Here is a 23,822-nt window from a genome sequence, read left to right on the forward strand (position 1 = left end):
GAGCGTGAGGAGTGGCCTACTAGATAGAACCACTCCCCTTGGTGGCCGGAGTGTGAAGTGCAGTGTGTGTGTGATACCTGGTCAGGTGAACTCCTTTAGTGCAATCAGACGTAACATCACTCCCCATTAGTGGCAGAGCGACATTACTGCAGCGACCAGGACTCTGGGGCGCTGCACATTCTTAGGAACGGAGGCAGACGCTTGCACCGCTGAGGTCCAGGGTCCATCTGAGGGGTGAGTATATCCATATTTTTTATTTTTATTCTTTATTTTTTACATGAATATGGATCCCAGGGCCTGAAGGAGAGTCTCCTCTCCTTCAGACCGTGGGAACCATCCAGGATCGCTCTGTGCACCCGTACCCGATGTATAAGACGACCCCCGACTTTTGGGACAATTTTTAGGGGTTAAAAAGTCGTCTTATACGCCGGAAAATACGGTATTATTTATTTCTCTTACCTCAAATTCAACAGCTTTGAAGTTTGAATCCCAGGGAACGAAGTCTCGCACTCAACTTAAATGCAGGTATTTTTGCAGGTTTATTGGTACTGAAGTAGCACTGGAGAAACGTTTCAGCCTTAACTAGGCTGTCATCAGTCACGTGCTGTGTCTTTAGAAGTGTGTGGACAATTCTAACAGTTGAGACGCAGATCATACGTGTAGCAATAGTGACCGCCTTGTGGAAGCGTATGGTAGTTTATCAATCAAGATCTGAGGAAGCTCAGACGGACTTGCCCAGTTTTAGGGTAATGTTTCCAGGGGCGACCTGTTATGGAATCCGTTGGCTGGAGGGAAGCCGCTGTGGAATGTGATCCTCACAGACGCTGAAAGCCTAGTTAAGGCTGAAACGTTTCTCCAGTGCTACTTCAGTACCAATAAACCTGCAAAAATACCTGCATTTAAGTTGAGTGCGAGACTTCTTTTACTGTCTATTGAAGGATTTGGGTACCTAGTCTCTGCACCAGAAAATAGCAGTGCACACGGTGTTTTCTTTGAATCCCAGGGAAGACCAAAATAAAAAATCTAATCACTGTCATCAGCCATATGTATTTTATTATCCGCCCGGATATGGGTTCAAGAAATGAAGTGGATTTGCTAATCCATAGGTCATGGTAAGCAGCTGAGTCCGGAAGCATTGGTGCAGCAAAGTTTGATAGGCAAGACTACAGATGGAACTGCAGAGATGGATCAGCCAGTGAACACCTGGAGTGGTGTGGAACAATTGTGCTGGATTTACTGGATAGCACATGAAACATAGAGAATAGATAGAGCTAGATTTGCAAGCAAGCACCTTGGAAGAGCAAAGTGGTTGCGAGCATCTCCTTTGATGTAGCAGAGCAAATGTGCAGATATCAGCTAGAGCTGAGTCACCACACAGGTACTTTGAAGTATCAGAGCTGAGTATGTGGATAGTACCTAGAACTAGTGGTGGCTCAGTAGCATAGCTGCAGGGGGGGCTAACTATTGCAAGGCTTGGTTAGTAAAATGATCAGAGTTTAGAACATATGTGGTAGCAGTTTGTGCAATAATCTGAATTTTCAGGTCAGGCAATGAGCATCCACCTCAGGCAATGTCTAATGACAAAATGAGCTATTAGGGAATGTGAGAACAGGTTGTTATTTGTAGTTACATTAAAATGTAGATTTTTAGAAGCAAAACATGAACAATGAGGTGACATGACAAGAATCTGCATCACGAATCATATTCAAAATTGTTGCAAGTAAAATTTATGTATGAGATAGCCAAGATGATTGTATATAAAATGGTGGTAGACTCATGTCCAAAGCAGTAGTGGATGGTGAGTTATGGAGCCTCAAAGTCAAGAAGAGTTCAAAACATTGGTACATTTTTGCTCATCAGTGTGTGAATGTATATATATATATATATATATATATATATATATATATATATAATGGAGGAAAAGAGGGTCATTTAAATTTTTGTTTTAAAATTGTAGAAAAATATTATTTTTTACTTTACTTTTTAGTGGCTTAAAGGATTTAGTTTGTGATTGTCCGATTGTATATATATATTTGGTGATGCTGTGTAAGTAAAAGTCTGATTTGTTACAATAAGAAAATATGTCAGAAAACACTGTAAAAAAATAAAAAATAGTCCTCAAAAGTTTTGGGGTTACAACAGTTCACTAAGATAACGCAATAAAAAACAATTAAACTATATAGAAACAATAATAATATTGTTATGTGACGTTAATAATGTGTGTATTTTGACAGTTGTGATAGTGAGAGTTAATGTTTGAGATTAGCCTAGAGTGGGAATGGCTAAGTTGAAGGGAAAGTGTCAGAGAGTTAGATAGGGTTTGAAGTGCATAGAAAGATGAAGATCAATTGTGAGCAGTGCCGTATACTGGGGTGTTCCTAAAGTGAGAGGAGAATGTTGGAAAGAGATAGTAAGATCCAAAGCAGAAGTGACTAAGAGACAGAGTGATTTTCCGGAAACGGGTCTTGGGAGAGGATGGCTAGCAGAAAGGCCTAGAGTTTATAACTCTTAAAGGTAAATCACCTAGACAGGACTGGGTACATTAGACGAGTATAAAGCCTCAGGCAGGAGTTCCAGAGCATCAGTACTGGAGAAGATAAGTACCGGCCATACTTGCACCCTGAGGGGAAAGAAGATGCAAAACCACAGATTGAGCATAGGACTCTTACAATCTGGAATGTAGTACTGAGCTAGGCTGCGGTGAACTAAAGAGGAAAGGTGAAGTTAGAGGACAATAGAGAAAAGAGAAAAGAATCTGTGTAGGGAAAACAGTGCATTTTTTCAATGTGTTGAAAGAAACGTTCATCAAGATACGTACCTGCTATCTCCTGTATATAATCCCTTCCAGTTATCATTGAGTAAAAATTTTATTTTGAACTAGCTGAAGAGCCCGGCGTTGCCTGGGCATAGTAAATATCTGTGGTTAGTTATAGCACCTCACTTCTCTTATTTTCCCATCACGCCTCTCATTTTCCCCATCACATCTTTCATTTTCCCCCTCACATCTCTCATTTTCTCCCTCACACCTCTCATTTTCCCCCTCACTCCTCTTATTTTCCTCCTCACTCCTCTCATTCCCCCCTAACACTTGTCATTTCGACCTCACATCTGTCATTTTCCGATCACTCCACTATTTTCCCTCACTCCTCTCATTTTGCACTCACACCTTTTCATTTTCACCTCACACCTCTCATTTTCACCTCAGTATATACATGTTTGTCATCTCCCTTATATATAGTATACACCTGTATGTCATCTCCTGTATATAGTATATACCTGTATGTCATCTCCCCTTTATATAGTATATACCTGCTGTGTGTCATCTCCCCTGTATATAGTATATACCTGTATGTCATCTCCTCCTATATATAGTATATACCTGTATGTAATCTCCTCCTGTATATAGTATATACCTGTGTGTCATCTCACCTATATATAGTATATATCTGTGTGTCATCTCCTCCTGTATATAGTATATACCTGTATGTCATCTCCTCCTATACATAGCATATACCTGTATGTCATCTCCTCCTGTACATACTATATACCTGTAGGTAATCTGCTCCTGTATATAGTATATACCTGTGTGTCATCTCCTCCTGTATATAGTATATACCTGTATGTCATCTCCTCCTGTATGTAGTATGTACCTGTATTTCATCTCCTCCTCTATATAGTATATACCTGTGTGTCATCTCTCCTGTATATAGTATATATCTGTGTGTCATCTCCTCCTGTATATAGTATATACCTGTGTGTCATCTCCTCTGTAAATAGTATATACCTGTGTGTCATCTCCTCCTGTATATAGTATATATCTGTATGTCATCTCCTCCTGCATTAGACCTCATTCACACGTTATTTGGTCAGTATTTTTACCTCAGTATTTGTAAGCTAAATTGGCAGCCTGATAAATCCCCAGCCAACAGTAAGCACACCCCCTGGCACTATATATTAGCTCACACATACACATAATAGACTGGTCATGTGACTGACAGCTGCCGGATTCCTATATGGTACATTTGTTGCTCTTGTAGTTTGTCTGCTTATTAATCAGATTTTTATTTTTGAAGGATAATACCAGACTTGTGTGCGTTTTAGGGCGAGTTTCATGTGTCAAGTTGTGTGTGTTGAGTTGCGTGTGGCGAAATGCATGTAGCGACTTTTGTGAGATGAGTTTTGTGTGGCGACATGCGTGTAGCAACTTTTTGTGTGTCGAGTTGCATGTGACAGGTTAGTGTAGCAAGTTGTGTGCAGCAAGTTTTGCGCATGGTGAGTTTTGCGCGTGGCGAGTTTTATGTGTGGTGCCTTTTGAGTATGTGCAAGTTTTGTGTGAGGCAACTTTTGCATGTGTTGCAACTTTTGTGCATGTGGCAATTTTTCCGCGTGTGCAAGTTTTGCATGTGGCGAGTTTTCCATGAGGTGAGTTTTGCACGTGTGGCGAGTTTTGCATGTGGAGAGTTTTGCGCGTGGCGAGTTTTGAGCGGCGACTTTTGTATTTTGACTTTTATGTGGCGAGGTTGGTGTATGTGTGGTGAAATGTGCGCTGAGGGTGGTATATGTGTTCGAGCACGTGGTAGTGTGTGGCGCATTTTGTGTGTGTGTTCATATCCCCGTGGTGGTGTGGTGATTATCCCATGTCGGGGCCCCACCTTAGCAACTGTACAGTATATACTCTTTGGCGCCATCGCTCTCATTCTTTAAGTCCCCCTTGTTCACATCTGGCGGCTGTTAATTTGCCTCCAACACTTTTCCTTTCATTTTTTCCCCATTATATAGATAGGGGCAAAATTGTTTGGTGAATTGGAAAGCGCGGGGTTAAAATTTCACCTCACAACATAGCTTTGACGCTCTCGGGGTCCAGACGTGTGACTGTGCAAAATTTTGTGCCTGTAGCTGCGACGCCTCCAACACTTTTCCTTTCACTTTTTCCCCATTATGTAGATAGGGGCAAAATTGTTTGGTGAATTGGAAAGCGCGGGGTTAAAATTTCACCTCACAACATAGCCTATGACGCTCTCGGGGTCCAGACGTGTGACTGTGCAAAATTTTGTGGCTGTAGCTGCGACGGTTCAGATGCCAATCCCGGACATACACACATACATACATACATACATACACACACACATTCAGCTTTATATATTAGATAGTGGTCTCCCTAATTGAACTGTTAAACATCTGGTCTTGCCAAAACAGCGTCATTGGTTACATGTGGCCAGCACGGGCATAGCCTCCTCAGAGCAGAAGTCCACACACCCTGCCAGAACCCCCACATTTGCAAGAGATGAGTACCTTGCCCACATCTACTGCCCCACTTCACATTACATCGTGTTAAACCAATATATTATCAATAGAAACTACTGCTCACGGCTCAAAGAATGAGCCTGCCCCTGACACAGCTCCATCAACAACAATAAAAAATTATTAGGGTTCTCAGGATAAAGTGACACACAAAAAAAATTATTTTACAAATTTCCATTTTTGTATCAATTAAATGGAACCTGAAATCATGATTTAACACTAAAAGCAGCTGTTTTCAGCCTCCTAACAATATATATTATGAATCCTGTATTATACCTAAATAATGTGTATATATATATATATATATATATATATATATATATATATATATATATATATATATATAATATATATGTTTAAAAACTATGTCGTCCCTCTTCTCCTCACCCTACACATGCTGGGATGTCAGTCACACTGCTGTGGTAATGCTCCCACCACACAGTAGCATTGATTGACGACAGTCATGGATTAGTTTGCTGACTGAAGGAAAGGATGAATAAACATCATTTTTAAACACATTTATATAGCATTTTGGGCAAGGGCGGACATATGACATTTGCACAAGATTCAGCTGCACATGCACCAAGTAGTGTACGGAGACTCCAGGGAGTAAGGTGGCCCATTTGCACAACAGGTTACTCAGATACTGTGATCGTTCCACTTTCCACCATGTAGATTTTCTTTCTCAAACATTGGTAGAACTCCCCTGCGTATGTCAGTGTACAGGATTGTTTAATATATAGTTAATTTTTTTTTTTTATGTGGTGCCTGTTCTGACACTAAAACGCACAGCTTGATTAAAAGGGGGCCTAGACACAAGTCCTGCACAGGGTCACGTCGCACTCAGTGTGTCCACCACTGCCTGGAGGGCATCCTTATCCGAATAAGAACGGTTGAAATGCTCTGACTCTTTCTGAGCAATGAATATCACCTTTTTCAAAATGTGATATGTATTTTAAAAATGTTGCACCACCAAATTTAGAACATACTTCATGAATAGAAAATGGCTTAGATTTCCCAAATGAAGTGCAGCCACAAAGTTCCTGCCATTGCTCACTACATTGCCAAGTTGGAGTTGGCAGGGAGAAAAAAAAGGATGGAAATATGCCACTTAATGCAGAGGAGCAAGCCATTTGTTTTGTATTTCCTTTCCCCTAGGCTCATCAACTGTGAGACACCATGGCAAAGCTTCACCTAACATGCATGAAAAGCAGAGACAGTTTTATACAAATTGGGGCCCTAGGCAAATTTCAATGTGGGGCCATAAATCCTGAAATGTTCCATCAACTCCAACAACAAGAATAAAAAACATTGTCAGAATTGTCATATTTTTGTACATACTACCTCACAAACAACAGAATAAAAAGTGATTTAAAACATAATATGTCCCTCAAACTACCATACTAAATATCCTCTGACTTCAATGCTGATGCTCCGGTGTCCATCCTGGTTTTTATTCACAGCTAGAACACATGGTACAACCACAATAGCACTGTTCATTTGAACTCCATTCCTGTCATTTCAGACTGTGGCTCAATAGGGGATTCATGCAGAGCCAAAGACAGTGTGAATAGACCCTAACTTAAAATGCATATATTAGATGTAAACTTTGCTTAGAGTTGGACCCTAATGCTGAAGTTACAATTACAGTACTATTCAGGCAGTAAGGCCGGGGTTACACTTGCAAGTGCAATGCAAGAAACTTGCATGAGTCTCTCGCATCAATACCCGACATCGCCACCGGCACTCAACTGCATAGAAATACATGCAACCGCACACTCCGGTCCCGAGTGTCGGCGGCAGTGCCAGGTATTGATGCAAGAAACTCATGCGAGTTTCTCGTATTGCACCCGCAAGTGTAACCCCGGCCTAAAATATGCATACATACAATGGGTACAAAAAATATTCAGACCCCTTAAAATTTTTCACTCTTTGTTTCATTGCAGCCATTTGGTAAATTCAAAAAAAGTTCATTTTTTCTCATTAATGAACAATCTGCACCCCCATCTTGACTGGAAAAAACAGAAATGTAGTAATTTTTACAAATTTATTAAAAAAGAAAAACTGAAATATCACATGGTCATAAGTATTCAGACCCTATGCTCAGTATTGAGTAGAAGCACCCTTTTAAGTTAGTACAGCCATGAGCCTTCTTGAGAATGATGCAACAAGTTTTTCACACCTGGATTTGGGGATCCTCTGCCATTCTTCCTTGCAAATCCTATCCAGTTCCATCAGATTGGATAGAGAATTTAGGTGGGCAGTCATTTTCAGGTCTCTCCAGAGATGTTCAATTGGGTTTAGGTCAGGGCTGTGGCTGGGCCAGTCAAGAATGGTCACAGATTTGCTCTGAAGCCACTCCTTTGTTATTTTAGCTGTGTGCTTAGGGTCATTGTCTTGTTGGAAGGTGAACCTTCAGCCAAGTCTGAGGTACAGAGCACTCTGGAAGAGGATTTCATCCAGGATATCTCTGTACTTGGCCGCATTCATGCTTCCTTCAATGATAACCAGTCGTAATGTCCCTGTGGCTGAAAAACACCCCCATAGCATGATGTTGCCACCGCCATATTTCACTGTTGGGATTGTACTGGGCAGGTGAAGAGCAGTGCCTGGTTTTCTCCACACATACCACTTAGAATTATCACCAAAAAAGTCTATCTTCATCTCATCAGACCAGAGAATCTTATTTCTCATAGTCTGGGAATCCTTCATGTGTTTTTTAGCAAACTCTATGCGGGCTTTCATATGTCTTGCACTGAGGAGAGGTTTCCGTGGGGCCACTCTGCGATAAAGGCTAGTGATGAGCGAGTATACTCGTTACTCGAGATTTCCCGAGTATTTGTTAGTGCTCGGAGATTTAGTTTTCATCACTGCAGCTGAATGATTTACATCTGTTAGCCAGCATAAGTACATGTGGGGGTTGTCTGGTTGCTAGGGAATCCCAACATGTAATCAAGCTGGCTAACAGATGTAAATCATTCAGCTGAGGTGATGAAAACTAAATCTCTGACCACTAAAAAATACTTGGAGGTAACCCGAGCGTGCTCGGGAAATCTCGAGTAACGAGTATATTCGCTCATCATTAATAAATGCCCGACTGGTGGAGGGCTGCAGTGATAGTTGACTTTGTGGAACTTTATCACATCTCCCTACTGCATCTCTGGAGCTTAGCCACAGTAATCTTAGGGTTTTTCTTTACCTCTCTCACCAAGGCTCTTCTCCCACGATTGCTCAGCTTGGCTGGACGGGCATGTCTAGGAAGACTTCTGGTGGTCCCAAACGTCTTCCATTTAAGGATTATGGAGGCCACTGTGCTCTTAGGAACCTTGAGTACTGCAGAAATTATTTTGTAACCGTGGCCAGATGTGTGCCTTGCCACAATTCTGTCTCTGAGCTCCTTGGCCAGTTCCTTTGACCTCATGATTCTCATTTGGTCTGACAGGCACTGTGAGCTGTGAGGTCTTATATAGACAGGTGTGTGCCTTTCCAAATCAAGTCCTATCAGTTTAATTAAACACAAATGGAGTCCAATGAAGGAGTAGAACCATCTTAAGGAGGATCACAAGGAAATGGACAGCATGTGACTTAAATATGAGTGTCTGAGCAAAGGGTCTGAATACTTATGACCATGTGATATTTCAGTTTTTCTGTTTTATTAAATTTGCAAAAATGGTGCAGAGTGTACATTAATGTGAAAAAATGCAGACCTCACTTGTCTCAGTTAAGGTCAGTGTTCATGATTCCACCTGCATGGTCATTTTTGCTCTGCAGCTTCCTTTGGTGCTTACTGTTTAAGGAACCTCCTCCTAAAATGGAGCTGCCAGTGCAACATTGTAAGTTTTTACCTAAAAACTCTTGAAAGTACTCAGGTCCCAATACTCATCTCCCTGTATACCTGTCTGTCTATCAGCAATGTCCTCCTGCCTGTCTATCAGCCATGCCCTCCTGCCTATCAGCCATACCTGCCTGCCTATCTATCAGCCGTGCCCACCTGCCTGTACATCAGCCATACTAGTCCGAATCTGTGGTTCCCGTGTTCCTATAGTGCCTGTCTACGGATCTTTACTTTGGGCCATCCCAGCTACCTGTCACTAGGGAGTCAGCTGCCATCTTCCCGAGATCAGTTCTGGAGTGACACCTGGTCCCAACTTCTTGGTCTCTCCCTGGATCACAGTATCGTCAGCCGCCGCCGTGTATCTGAGCTTGTTACAGTTTGCATAGGCCATGGAATCTGCTGGCTCCCAGACCTCCCCTTTCTCAGGCCTGTGCCTGGAGGTTTCCTGCCAGAAAGAACAGCAAGATGAAATGCTCTCCTATCTACAGACTATAACCACCCATCTGGATGCATTGACAACTCCGGAGGCACCTCAGCCGGCCAGCTATGTGCCCGCTTACGGACCTCATCCTTCTGTCCCCCACACTTTGGGAGAGACCCTGCCCTATGCCAGGGGTTTATTAATCAGTGCACACTGCAGTTCAAACTGATGGCTCATCAGTTCGTTTCTGATGGGGCCAAAGTAGCTTTCATCATGTCCCATCTCTCTGGTGAGGTTTTGGCTTGCTCAATTCCTTTTGGGATAAAGGGGATCCTCTTTGTTTCAAATTTCCAATTGATGAGCCTGGACGTTCGTCCCCAGCGGCCTCTTTCCTACACCTGCATCAGGGAAACCTCACAGGGGCCAATACGCTGTACGTTTTCGCACACTCTCATCTGAACTCACCTGGAATAACAAAGCTCTGGTGGCCACCTTCTGAAAAGGCTTATCTGGGTGAATCAAAGGCGAGCTGGCCGGTCACCACATACCCTTCTCACTGGATGACCTGGTGTCTCTGGCTACACAGATTGACATCAGGTTCCAGGAGCACTCCAGGGAGGTGACCTGTAAGAGAAGACCCTTACGCTTGGCACCTGCCTTCCAAAACCAGTCTTACAGCAAGTCTCAGCTTTGGCATCCTCCCCAGACCCTATGCAAGTGGACTAGGTGACAATGGCCAAGCATCGCCACAAGGTCTGTCATACCGAGGTTAGGTGCTTCTATTGTGGCAGTTTGGCAGATCGGAGCATGTCATATGCTCCTGTATTGTGAGACCGGGAAACTCCAGAGCCTAGGGTCTGTTAGAGAGGCCACTCTGGGCAAGGATTACCCCTCTCCATCTCTGTCCCTGACAGTAGATGTTTCCTGTGGCGGCATCAATTTTGTTGAATCAGCCTACCTAGACACTTGTTCTGCAGGTAATTTCATCCCACAGATCCTCGTGGACCGATATAAGATCTCAGTCCATTGTCTACAGGATCCGATGGTGGTTTCATAAGTTTATGGAAGACCCCCATCTGAGTAGATCTTTTCCATCACTGAACCAGTGGAACTGTGGGCAAGAATGTTGCACTCTGAAAAGATTTCTCTTTACATGATGTCCGATCTGTCTCATCCTCTGCTTCTAGATCTGCCATGGCTGCAAATACATTAGCCAGTCTTAGACTGGAAGTCTGAAGAAGTACTCCATTGGGCTCAAGTTTGTCACGAGAGTTACCTTGCTCCCATTCGTCCTGCTTGAACTATGACTTTCCCTGCTGATTTGCCTGGTTTGCCAGCGGCATATTGGATGTACACAGACTTCTTTGACAAGAAAATGGGTGAGACTTTGTCACCTCATTGATCATATGACTATCCGATCGACCGTATTTCCATGAGGCCGAATCTATCCCCTGTCACAGTCTGAGACTCGTGCATGTCCAAATATATAGAAGAGAACCTCGCCAGTTGAATTATCCAAAAATCCTCCTCCCCGGCTGGAGCAGGGTTCTTCTTTGTGAAGAAGAAGGACGGTTCTCTGCCACCCTGCTTCGACTATAAGGGCCTCAACCAAATCACGGTTTAGAATAAGTATCCTCTGCCAGTCATCTCTGTGCTGTTTGATCACCTTAAAGGTTTCAGAGTCTTCACAAAACTTGACCTACGAGAGGCGTATTACCTGATTAGAATTCGCTAGGAAGACGAAAGGAAAATGGCCTTTTACACCCGCGATGTCCATTACAAGTATCACATTATGTCGTTTGGGCTCTGTAATGCCTCAGCCTTTTTTCAAGAACTGGTTAATAACATCTTCTGGGACCTTCTCTACACATGTGTGGTTGTGTACCAAGATGACACCTTGGTATTCTCTCCTGATCTGCCAACACACAGGAGGAACGTTCACCACATTCTGCTGAGGTTAAAAACAAACTGTCTGTATGACAAATATGAAAAATGCATCTTCAGCAGACGTTCATTCCATTTCTTGGGTATATCGTTTCCAAGACCAGCCTGAAGATGTATCCCGAGAAGGTATCCACCATCCTGAAATGGCCCCTCCAGACGGTCTTAAGGCTATCCAGGGGTTTCTCGGGTTCACAAATTACTATCACCAATTAATTTCACACTTCTCCTCTCAGACTGCTCCAATTTTTGTCTTGACCTGCAGGGGGGCAAATCCTAAGAAGTGGTTGCCAGAAGCAGAAAATGCCTTTGTATGCCTCAAGCAGGCCTTCTTCTTGGCTCCTGTGTTACATAACAAATTATTCTTTCTGAAGGTGGATGCTTCTTCCTCAGAGGCCGATGCCATTCTTTCTCAGAAATCATCATCAGGTCACATGGTGACCTGCGCCTTCTTTTCTAAGATCTTCTCTGTACCTGAATGCAAATATATTACCCAAATTAGTTTAGGTGCCTTGTATGTAAATTATTGAATACATTGACAACTGGGATGTCTCAACAGTCAAGTGTCAAAGAGGAGTGGTCCCATGGTACTTGGTCAGCATCCAATCAAGACAGACTGTCAGAGTACCTCTAGCTTTGTAACCTAACAATATCAAGCAACCTTCCAATAATGCTACAGAAACAAAAGAAGAAAGTAGCAAATAGTTTTAAAAATGTCCTATCATTTTATATCAACATTACACCTCCTATCCAAGCAAAATACATCTTCACATAGGGTGATAAATAAACCAGTAAGTTTTTGCTTTTTGAAAGTCCGTAACAAGGGAGTAAACATTCTAAGTATTGTGCATTAAACAAATCCTAATGTCAAAAGTGAATAGTTTAAGCCATTTATCCACAGTTTAATAGAATCATAAAATCATAGAATGGTAGAGTTGGAAGGGACCTCCTGGGTCATCTGGTCCAACCCGCTGCTCAAAGCATGATACAATTGGAGCGCCCCCACACCGCCGCAGGGCCGAGGGGTACCCGGAGCCGGGCCTCTAGGTCTCAGTCCTGGGGTTGTCACGGTGGCTAGACCCGGTCCGTGGCCCTGTCTGTCAGTGGGGGACGTCCGGTGCAATAAGTGGTGTTGTAACGGTGCAGTTGTGGGGTGCAGGTCGCGGTAAATAACGAGGACACCAGGTTGCAGTCTCTTTACCTCTTTACTGGAGATCTCTGAGTCCTCAGTCCAGAATACGGTTCACCAGGCTGCGCAAGTCCGGCCGGTCCAATGGCACTTCCAGAGTTCTCTTCACAGGTGGAAATCGGTGCCTTCCTTCTTAGTGCTATGTGTTGTAGTCCTCCCCTGCTGTGCTTACGGAAAGTACCCCACAACTGTTGTGTCTGTTTCTTAAGTTCCCTCACAACTCGATTAAATGATGTTCTTGTAATCTTCCGTCCCTTCCTGATGTTACAGTTGGAACGGCACCCGTTTGTCGGATAGACCTGGAGTTCTTCCGGGACCCTAGAGACGCCCCTCTCCCGCAATTGCCTCCCAAGACTTCATAGGTGATATGTGTTAGACAGCCCGCCTTAAACTGACTGTCCTGCCGCTGTTTAGAGTATTGCTTGAAGCTGAATGTTATAATACTCCCTCGGCGTTCCGGCCACCGGTAATGCGCCTCAGTAGGGTGTTGCTCCGGTCTTACAGCACGACCCCTACTGGAATTCTCCTATTGCTTGATCTCGTTTCTCACTCAGCACAATCTATCTCGCTTCTAGTCCTTTCTTAGGGCACCGCCGCTATTCTGAGCAGGCACGGTCCCGTTACGTTCTTTCCAATGCCAAGCCTCTGCCAGGATCCCACCCCTGGCAGAGACCCTACTGTCTCTTCCTCCACAACACCCTCTGCCACTGAGTGTTGCTTCGTCCAATCCAGTCAGCTTTCTGATCTAACTTCCTGCCTGACCCCCAGTTTACCCACTATGGTGGGGAGTGGCCTAATGAATAGAACCCTTAGCTCCCCCCGGAGGCCCTGCTGTGAAACATATTGGTGTCTGTGATACCTGATCAGATGAACTCCTTCAGTGCCATCGGACGCACCATGGCTCCCCATAGTGGCGGAGCCACAGTACTGCAACGACCAGGACTCTGGGGCGCTGCACTCCCCCCTGGTTAAACACAGTACTCCGGGACTGGGAAGAAAACAACAATACAGGTTAGCAAAAAGACATACAATTTTGTTGAGTGCAAACAATAAGTATACTTGAACAGGCTTCCCTTTATGGGAGGTGAGGACACTTTAACGTTACAAACATAATTAAATATCATAGCAACAGGCTACAATTAACTCTCATTACCCAACCGGGTATTCTACTAAGTGCAATTAAATGAACAATAATTTAACATTGCCTTCAAGGAACATACACTCCTAGCTCGCTAAAGGCCTTCCCATAATCACATTACAGGGCAAGTTAACTTTTCATTCTCCTACTTTGAACCTGCAGGACCGCCTGTCCCTATGGCACCAGACCTACTGCCTCTCCTTTCTTTTACAGGACCGCCCCGTTCAGCCAGGGCCTACTGCCTTTCTTTACTATACATGGTATAGACATAACATTCCTTTCAATTAGAGAACATGGAGCCGGCTCTACTTGGCTCCTATTAGGACTCACTCACTAACCCCTACGGGTTCACTTTCTGTCCTTAGTAACACATTATTAACTTTCTATGGGGACTCAGGGTTTACCTTCTATCCTCACCTTCATTATTACTTTCTTACTTTCACTTAAGCAGAACTCTAAATCTGCCCCTACGGGCTTTCTGCATCTTTCTTTTTCAAAGAACATTATCTAGGTTTCACATTTTAAACAAATTGAACACACATAACTTTCCTATATGCAAAACAGTTACATTTCTTCCAGAGCATCATCATCAGTATTTCTTTACATTTAACTAGTTAAAACACATACAACTTTTCTCATTCCAACATTACCATGGCATTACTGTTCTTAAAACAGTATCTCTCGTAAGTACGCTGTTGGACATCCCCTTTAAAAGAGGATCAAGTCTTTCTGAGGTAGCTCGTCTTCTCAGCCTACCAGTCTTTGTTCAGCAAAGGTTCCAGAACGGTATCTTCGCAAAGAGTCTTTAAATAAAACCAGTAGGAAGCGCCTTTAATAAGGTGCAAACTATTTACAAGAAAGTTTGGATCATGCACTGTTCATGATTTCTCAGTTTGTAAAACTTGTGCAAACTTGTAGAAAAACAAACAATAAGGATCCCGGGTCAACTAAGGGATCCATAAAAAGTTAACCCTGGACGGGTTTAGCAGCAAACAGTAAACAAACAGTTAAAAGGAGAACTATTTACATTTTCAGGTTTCCGAGGTTTATCCTTATTCAGGCGGCCTTGGCCCCTGGGCCCCGTCCACGGTGGCACGGATTCCAGCGGCAAGCCCCGCAGGGGCCACCAGGTCACTCGGTGTCTGGATTTGAAGATTAACCCGGCGGGCAAGCTCGGGAGCTACTACAAAGCGCACAGTGGAGACAGTAACAAGATCCGGCAACTCTGGACCAACCGTAGTTGGGGCCACAGGTGAGACTCTCCCAGACTCACATCGCTGTACCTTCCGGGCACGCCATCCTTGCGCATTCTGGTGACGGGTGTACGTCACCTGATCTCCCTCCCGTAGTGGCTCGCCTTCTCGATCACAGCAGGGAGTTTCCACGTCGTAGCCAGCAACGAAGATGCCAGTAGGTAGACCCGACTCCCAAATGGAGCCCCATCCTTTCTTGGGGTGGAAGGCCGACACAATTCCTCGTCTTACCACATCCATTCCACCATATATCAACTTCTTGCCTTGCAATTCCCGTTTTTCAACTTCGTTGCGCTGCCCCCAGTGCTGGAGCACGCATTGTTTGTACTGGTCCCAGGTAAGTATCGCAATAGTGAGACCATCCACTGGAACCCCATCCTGCTCGACCCAAGGGGTATCCCACCGAAACATCACTCCACCGGGGTCCATTTCTATGGGCTCTCCCCACTTAGTTGGTAATGGCGGTAACAACTTCCCGATCGCACTGGGGCCGAGGACCACCCGCTCAATAGTGAACGAATGATTACTGCTGCGGGGAAGATCAGTCGCGGGAGCGAGACCGGGGGCAGGGATATCTGTCGTACCTGGGCCTGATGTGGTTCCACTGGTGTCGAATCGGTCCGCTGACAAGAACGCTGGAGTCGGCTGCTGCTCGGTCCGCGGCTCTTCCAATGCGGTCCTCGGACGCGGCTCCGCTCGCTGTGGTTCCTCCTCCGCTGACTCCGAGGCCAGGATTGGGTGACTCGGCTCCGCTATCTGTTCCAAAGGCTTCGGATCTGCCGGCTGTAGAGGACGCGGGTCCACCTCTAGTGAACGAGGGTAAGCCGGGACTGCTCCTTCCCCGTTCCGGCACTCGCTGTTCTTCATCATGATCTGTTGATCGGTGGCAATGCATGCATCTGACTCCGCCATTTCTCCGAGGTCGGGCTTCTCCATCACCCGCTTCCCGCCGTTGCAAATCAGGGGGTTGTCCTCTGCTTTGGGGCAGGTCATCTCCTTGCAGCCAGAAGCGCAGGGGGCGGTATCCATTTCTCGCGCCATTCTGGTAGTCTCCTCCCATAGCACGCCCTCCTTCTTCTCCGAAGTAGCAATGGCGGCGGCTTTTGGCGGGAACTTCTCTTGGTCAATGGTAGCACACAGTCTTTGCAATAAAGTACAGTTCAAGCACAACAAATCACAGTCTCTAGGCACACATGACCTGATTCTTCAGGCTTAAGTAGATCCTGTTCGTGACCCCAAGATTTGGAGCGCCCCCACACCGCTGCAGGGCCGAGGGGTACCCGGAGCCGGGCCTCTAGGTCTCAGTCCTGGGGTTGTCACGGTGGCTAGACCCGGTCCGTGGCCCTGTCTGTCAGTGGGGGACGTCCGGTGCAATAAGTGGTGTTGTAACGGTGCAGTTGTGGGGTGCAGGTCGCGGTAAATAACGAGGACACCAGGTTGCAGTCTCTTTACCTCTTTACTGGAGATCTCTGAGTCCTCAGTCCAGAATACGGTTCACCAGGCTGCGCAAGTCCGGCCGGTCCAATGGCACTTCCAGAGTTCTCTTCACAGGTGGAAATCGGTGCCTTCCTTCTTAGCGCTATGTGTTGTAGTCCTCCCCTGCTGTGCTTACGGAAAGTACCCCACAACTGTTGTGTCTGTTTCTTAAGTTCCCTCACAACTCGATTAAATGATGTTCTTCTAATCTTCCGTCCCTTCCTGATGTTACAGTTGGAACGGCACCCGTTTGTCGGATAGGCCTGGAGTTCTTCCGGGACCCTAGAGACGCCCCTCTCCCGCAATTGCCTCCCAAGACTTCATAGGTGATATGTGTTAGACAGCCCGCCTTAAACTGACTGTCCTGCCGCTGTTTAGAGTATTGCTTGAAGCTGAATGTTATAATACTCCCTCGGCGTTCCGGCCACCGGTAATGCGCCTCAGTAGGGTGTTGCTCCGGTCTTACAGCACGACCCCTACTGGAATTCTCCTATTGCTTGATCTCGTTTCTCACTCAGCACAATCTATCTCGCTTCTAGTCCTTTCTTAGGGCACCGCCGCTATTCTGAGCAGGCACGGTCCCGTTACGTTCTTTCCAATGCCAAGCCTCTGCCAGGATCCCACCCCTGGCAGAGACCCTACTGTCTCTTCCTCCACAACACCCTCTGCCACTGAGTGTTGCTTCGTCCAATCCAGTCAGCTTTCTGATCTAACTTCCTGCCTGACCCCCAGTTTACCCACTATGGTGGGGAGTGGCCTAATGAATAGAACCCTTAGCTCCCCCCGGAGGCCCTGCTGTGAAACATATTGGTGTCTGTGATACCTGATCAGATGAACTCCTTCAGTGCCATCGGACGCACCATGGCTCCCCATAGTGGCGGAGCCACAGTACTGCAACGACCAGGACTCTGGGGCGCTGCACTATGTTGTCCATGTGTAGTTTATCATTAAATTGTACCTCTAGTTGTTCACTTAAAAAACTCTAAATATATGAACCTCATTGTTAAAATTCACCAAAAGTAGAGGTTTATATTGGTTATTATATGTATTTTCTGATTCACTATATTACTTAATATGAGGTACCAATGTGAGCTTTGGGACCCCATTTCTCTCTCCTCTGACATGTATATCATGTCAGAAGAGAGAGAAATGTTTTTAATAGAGGGCATAAATTTATTTTTATGTGATCGCTGTGATTCAATGATTCACGGGATTGGGGACCGGAAAAACCATCCCTGATCATGTTATGCAGAGTCTCAGCTACCCCCGATAGCTGAAACCCAATATATTTTCCAACGCTGGGGGGCGCTATACCCTTATTCCCGATTGCCATTTTAAAATTGCAAGGAAGGAATAAGGCCCCTTAATGGCCGTGGTTGTTAAGAGGTTAAAACTTTATAATCCAAGTGAAATATTTTATTATCTCATTAAAAATATTATTTTAACTATCTATGTTAACTTATTATTTTAACTCTCTTTATTAATAAATAACAAAAATCTTATCCTCACTTCACTTTTATGGGTAGGTTATATAGACTACCCTAGCTAACCACATATGTATGTATTTTAGGAGTTTTTAATTTGCATCTCATTTTGTAGTTTTTAAATAAATTATTTATATATGTATATATACAGTATATATATATATATATATATATATATATATATATATATATATATAATTAAATTATATTTGTACGCTTGCTTAGCTTTTTGTAATTTTTTTCTCTTTTACATATTGCATTCAATTGTCCTTTGCCCAATATTTTATTTTTCTAATTTTAGCCTTGTTGGTATTTATGATTTTGTCTACTGACATGCATTTTTGCTGTTTCAAAATGACGATGACTTTGTAATGTATTATTAACGCTGTTAATTACGACTTGGAGAAAATGTGAAAGCTGCAGCCGATGAGCAGTAATGTAATGCCCTTACTTGTTAATCCCACGAGACTGGTGAGGGACACAGCACTGTGTATGGAGAAATGGCGTTGGCTTGAATGTTAAGTATAAGCTTTCTTCTTCACCATCCTAGGCCAATTAATAAGGTGTTACCCAGTAGTGGACAACCCCCTTAATCCTTTCATGACATTTGATGTAAGTTTACGTCATGATCGGGAAGAAGTTCCTGCAAATTGAGGTTAACATGCAGCCACATAAGCTGTACCCACATAATCGCCGCTGGGAGCTCAGTGTAAGTGATAGGTGGGCTCCTACTTCTACAGCCACCACCTGGGGTTATTCAACCTCCTAAATGCAGCGATCACTAGAGATGCCAAGAGCATGGTATAACAGGAGTTTTGTCAGTTTAACACTGACAGTGATAAAGCATTGCAATGCATCATACAAGTGATCAGACTAATAAAAGATAAAGTCCCATGAGGGACTAAGTAAAAAAGTTTTAAAAAAATGTAAAAAAAATTCTTAAAAAAATCACAAAATAATTAGGAAAAAGATGAAAACATATTCTACCAATAAAAATTATATTCATGTAAAAGCAAAAATATAAAAAAGTACACATATGTGGTATCACCACGTCAAGAACAATCTGATCTATAATACTTTCACAGTAGTTAACCCCTTTAGTGAACAATGTAAACAAATAAATAAACAATGTGGAAAAAAACAATATTTTTTATCATACTGCCAAAAAAGTGGAATAAAACGTTATCAAAAAGTCAAAAGTAAATAAAAATGATGTCTCTGAAAACATCATCCTTGCCTGCAAAAAACAAGCCACCATACCTTTATCAGAGAAATAAAAGTGCTATAGTAATGCTCACAATACAGCGATGCAAAAACAATTCTTTATTCTATAAAATAGTTTTTATTGTGTAAAAGCTGCAAAACAGTAAAAAAAATTATATAAATGCCATACTGCTATAATTGTACTGATCCAAAGACTAAAGCTGCCTTATCACTTTTACCACATGGTACCACATGTCCAAACAGCAATTTTGCCCACGCAAGGGGTATCAGTGTATTCAGATGAATATGCGCAACAAATGGTATGTTTTATTTTTTCCTATTACCCTGTGAAAATGAAAAATTTGGAGCTAAAGTACATAGGCCCCTCAAAGTCACTTCAAATGTGATTGTTTTTGTAAATTTGGTTTTAAAAATTATAATTCGCTGATCTAAAGTAGACATGTGGTAAATGTTATTTATTATCTATCTTGCGTTGTATAGCTATTTGGTTTAAGGGCATAAAAATTCAAAGTTTAAAAATTGCAGAATTTTACATTTTTTACAAAATTTTCGATATTTTCATAACAAATACATATAATATCTACCAAATTTACTAATAACATAAAGTAAAACATGTCACAAAAAACATTCTCAGAATTACTGGGATATGTTGAAGCGTTCCGGAACTATTTCCTCATAAAATGCCGATGGTCAAAATTGTAAAATTTGGCCTGGTCAGGAAGGTAAAAACAGACTTGGGATGATGAGCAGGATGACAGGAGCTTTGAATTTGAGGCAGACATATAGTGGCTTGTAAAAGTATTCACCCCCCACCCCTTGACTGTTTCCCTTTTTTATTACATTGCTACCTGTGTTTAAATATTTTTGTAATCCAATTTGTGTGTGATTCATCAGCACTAAATAGTCTAAGTTGGTGAAGTGAAATGAGAAACATATAGGCATAAATTAAATGTATGAAATCAAATAACTAACAATTGGCATGTGTATATGTATTCACCCTTTTTGCAATGAAGCCTCTAAAAATTTCTGGTGCAAGAAAATACCATCATAGGTCACATACTTAGTGAAAGGAAGACCACCTGTGTGCAATCTAACTTTTCTGAAAAGCCACAGAGGCTGCAACACCATTAAGAGTCACAACTAATCAAACAACACCATGAAGACAGAAAAGATCTTCAAACAAGGCAGGGACAATGTTGTTGAGAAGTACAACTCAGGGTTGGGTTATAAAAAAAATACCAATTTCTGATAATCCCTCGGAGCACCATCAAATCCATTATCATCAAATGGAAAGAACATGGTACCACAATTAACCTGCCGAGAAAGTCCCGCCCACCAAAATTCTTTGCCCAGGCAAGGAGGGCAGCACAAAGACCAAAGGTTACCCTGAAGGAGCTGCAGAGTTCCCAAGCAGAGATTGGACTGTCTGTCCATACAACCACAATAGGCCGCACACTCCATAGAAGTGGTCTTTATGGAAGAGTGGAAGAAAAAATCCTTTACTTACACACAAAACTTGCAAGACTTGTTTTGAGTTTGCCAAAAGACATGTGGGAGACTTCCCAAAAAGTATGGAGGAAGGTACTGTGGTCAGATGAAACCAAAATTGAACCTTTGGCCACCAAGGTAAATGTTATGTCTGGTGCCAAAGCAAAAGAGCTCATCACCCCAAGAACACCATCCTCACAGTGAAACATGGTGGTGGCAGCATCATGCTGTGGGGACATTTTTCAGCAGTAGGGATATGGTCCAAGTCGAGGGGAAGATGGATGGTGCGAAATACAGGGATATTCTTGAGGAAAACCTGTTTCAGTCTGCCAGTGATTTGAGACTGGGATGGAGGTTCATCTTACAACAAGACAATGACCCAAAGCTTACTGCTAAAGCAACACTCGAGTGGTTTAAGGGGAAATGTGTAAATGTTTTGTCATGACCTAGACAAAGTCCAGATCTTAATCCATTGAGAATCTGTGGCCTGACTTGAAAATTACTGTTCACCACAGGAAACCATCTAACTTGAAGGAGTTTGAGCAGTTTTTCCTTTAGGAATGGGCAAAAATCCCAGTGGCAAGATGTGGAATTAGTGTTGAGCATTCCGATACCGCAAGTATCGGGTATCGGCTGATATTTGCGGTATCGGAATTCCGATACCGAGTTCCGATATTTTTGTGATAGCAGAATCGGAAGTTCCCAGTGTATGGTTCCCAGGGTCTGGAGGAGAGGAGACTCTCCTTCAGGCCCTGGGATCCATATTCATGTAAAAAATAAAGAATAAAAATAAAAAATATGGATATACTCACCCCTCCGACGGAGCCTGGACCTCAGACGTGCAACCGGCAGCCTCCGTTCCTCAGAATGAGCGAGTGAAGGACCTGCGATGACGTCGCGGCTTGTCATTGGTCGCATGAGCGGTCACATGAGCGGTCACGCGACCAATCACAAGCCGCGACGTCATCGCAGGTCTTTCACTCGCTCATTCTTAGGAACGGAGGCTGCCGGTTACAGCGGTTACTACCAGGGCGCGTCAGAGGGTGAGTATATCCCTATTTTTTATTTTTATTCTTTATTTTACACATGAATATGGATCCCAGGGCCTGAAGGAGAGTTTCCTCTCCTTCAGACCCTGGGAACCATCCAGGATACCTTCCGATACTTGTGTCCCATTGACTTGTATTGGTATCGGGTATCGGTATCGGCGATATCCGATATTTTTCGGATATCGGCCAATACCATCCGATACCGATACTTTCAAATATCGGAAGGTATCGCTCAACACTATGTGGAACGCTCATAGATATTTATCCACAGCAACTTACAGCTGTAATTGCTGCAAAAGAAGGCTTACAAAGTACTGTCTTTAGGGGGTTGAATAGTTATGCACACTGAAGTTTTCATTTTTTTGTCCTGTTTGCTTCACAATAAAATGAAATCCAAATGTTCACATTATTCACTTTGGAAATCATTGAAATTTCAGCTTGTGAGGTAGTAAAACACAAAAAAAACACAAAAAATGATAAGGATTGTGAATGCTTTTGCAAGCCACTGTTCTATATACAGGATGATACTCTCTGCAGGGAAAGTATGTTTTTTGTGTTCATTCCCCTGAATGTTAATTTCTCTGCTGGTTTTAATACAGTGATTTGCCATCTCCTTCAAAGGCTATCAGACAGAGAAAAAATATATGGTCCACAGGATCACTAGGACAGACATAGAACTACAGCAAGCTCCTGCATTTGGTATTTGTTCATGTGAGTGTGAGCTATCAAATGAATAGTAGAGATGAGCATATATATTCAACTTGATATTATCTATATATATAATTGTCTAAGGGTTTTTCTGTCTGTCTGTCTGTCTGTTCCGTTTATTCATTCGCTGATTGGTCGAGGCCGCCTGGGCCTCGACCAATCAGTGACAGGCATAGCATGGTGACGATGATGTCATAATGGAAATCCCGCGTCTCTGATTGGTCGAGGCCGCCAGGCCTAAACCAATCAGCGACGGGCACAGTATCGACATAGATGTCATAATGGTTGCCATGGCGATGATGATGTCAAAAAGGTTGCCTCAACCAATCAGCGACGGGCACAGTCGGAATCATCATTGTCCATATACTAGCAATATACTAGCATATAAAGCAAATAGATGAAGCTGCGACTCAAGGAGAAGTCATTATTATGGGGGACTTCAACTACCCTGAAATAGATTGGGGAACAGAAACCTGCAGTTCCACTAAAGGTAATCAGTTTTTGACAACTATGAGAGACAATTACCTTTCACAACTGGTTCAGGACCCAACAAGGAGGGGGGCACTGCTAGACCTAATATTAACCAACAGACCAGACCGCATATTAAATATAAGGGTTGGGGGTCACTTGGGGAATAGTGATCACAAAATAATAAGTTTTCATGTCTCCTTTAATAAGATGTGTAGTAGAGGGGTGACAAGGACACTAAACTTCAGGAGGGCAAATTTCCAACGGATGAGAGAGGATCTTGGTGCAATTAACTGGGACGATATCCTGAGGCATAAAAATACACAAAGAAAATGGGAGACGTTTATTAGCATCATGGATAGGACCGGTGCACAGTATATACCGTATGGGAATAAACATACTAGAAATAGGAGGAAACCAATATGGCTAAATAGAGCTGTAAGGGGCGCAATAGGGGACAAAAAGAAAGCATTTAGAGAATTAAAGGAAGTAGGTAGTGAGGAGGCATTAAATAAATACAGAAAATTAAATAAATTCTGTAAAAAGCAAATCAAGGCAGCAAAGATTGAGACAGAGAGACTCATTGCCAGAGAGAGCAAAAATAATCCCAAAATATTCTTTAACTACATAAATAGTAAGAAACTAAAAGATGATAGTGTTGGCCCCCTTAAAAATAGTCTGGGTGAAATGGTGGATGAGGATGAGGAAAAAGCCAATCTGCTAAATGACTTTTTTTCATCAGTATTTACAAAAGAAAATCCCATGGCAACCAATATGACTAGTGATAAAAATTCCCAATTAAAGGTTACCTGCTTAACCCAGCAAGAAGTACGGCGGCGTCTAAAAA

Source organism: Ranitomeya variabilis, chromosome 6 (genome assembly GCF_051348905.1).
Source record: "Ranitomeya variabilis isolate aRanVar5 chromosome 6, aRanVar5.hap1, whole genome shotgun sequence".
NCBI lineage: Eukaryota > Metazoa > Chordata > Amphibia > Anura > Dendrobatidae > Ranitomeya > Ranitomeya variabilis.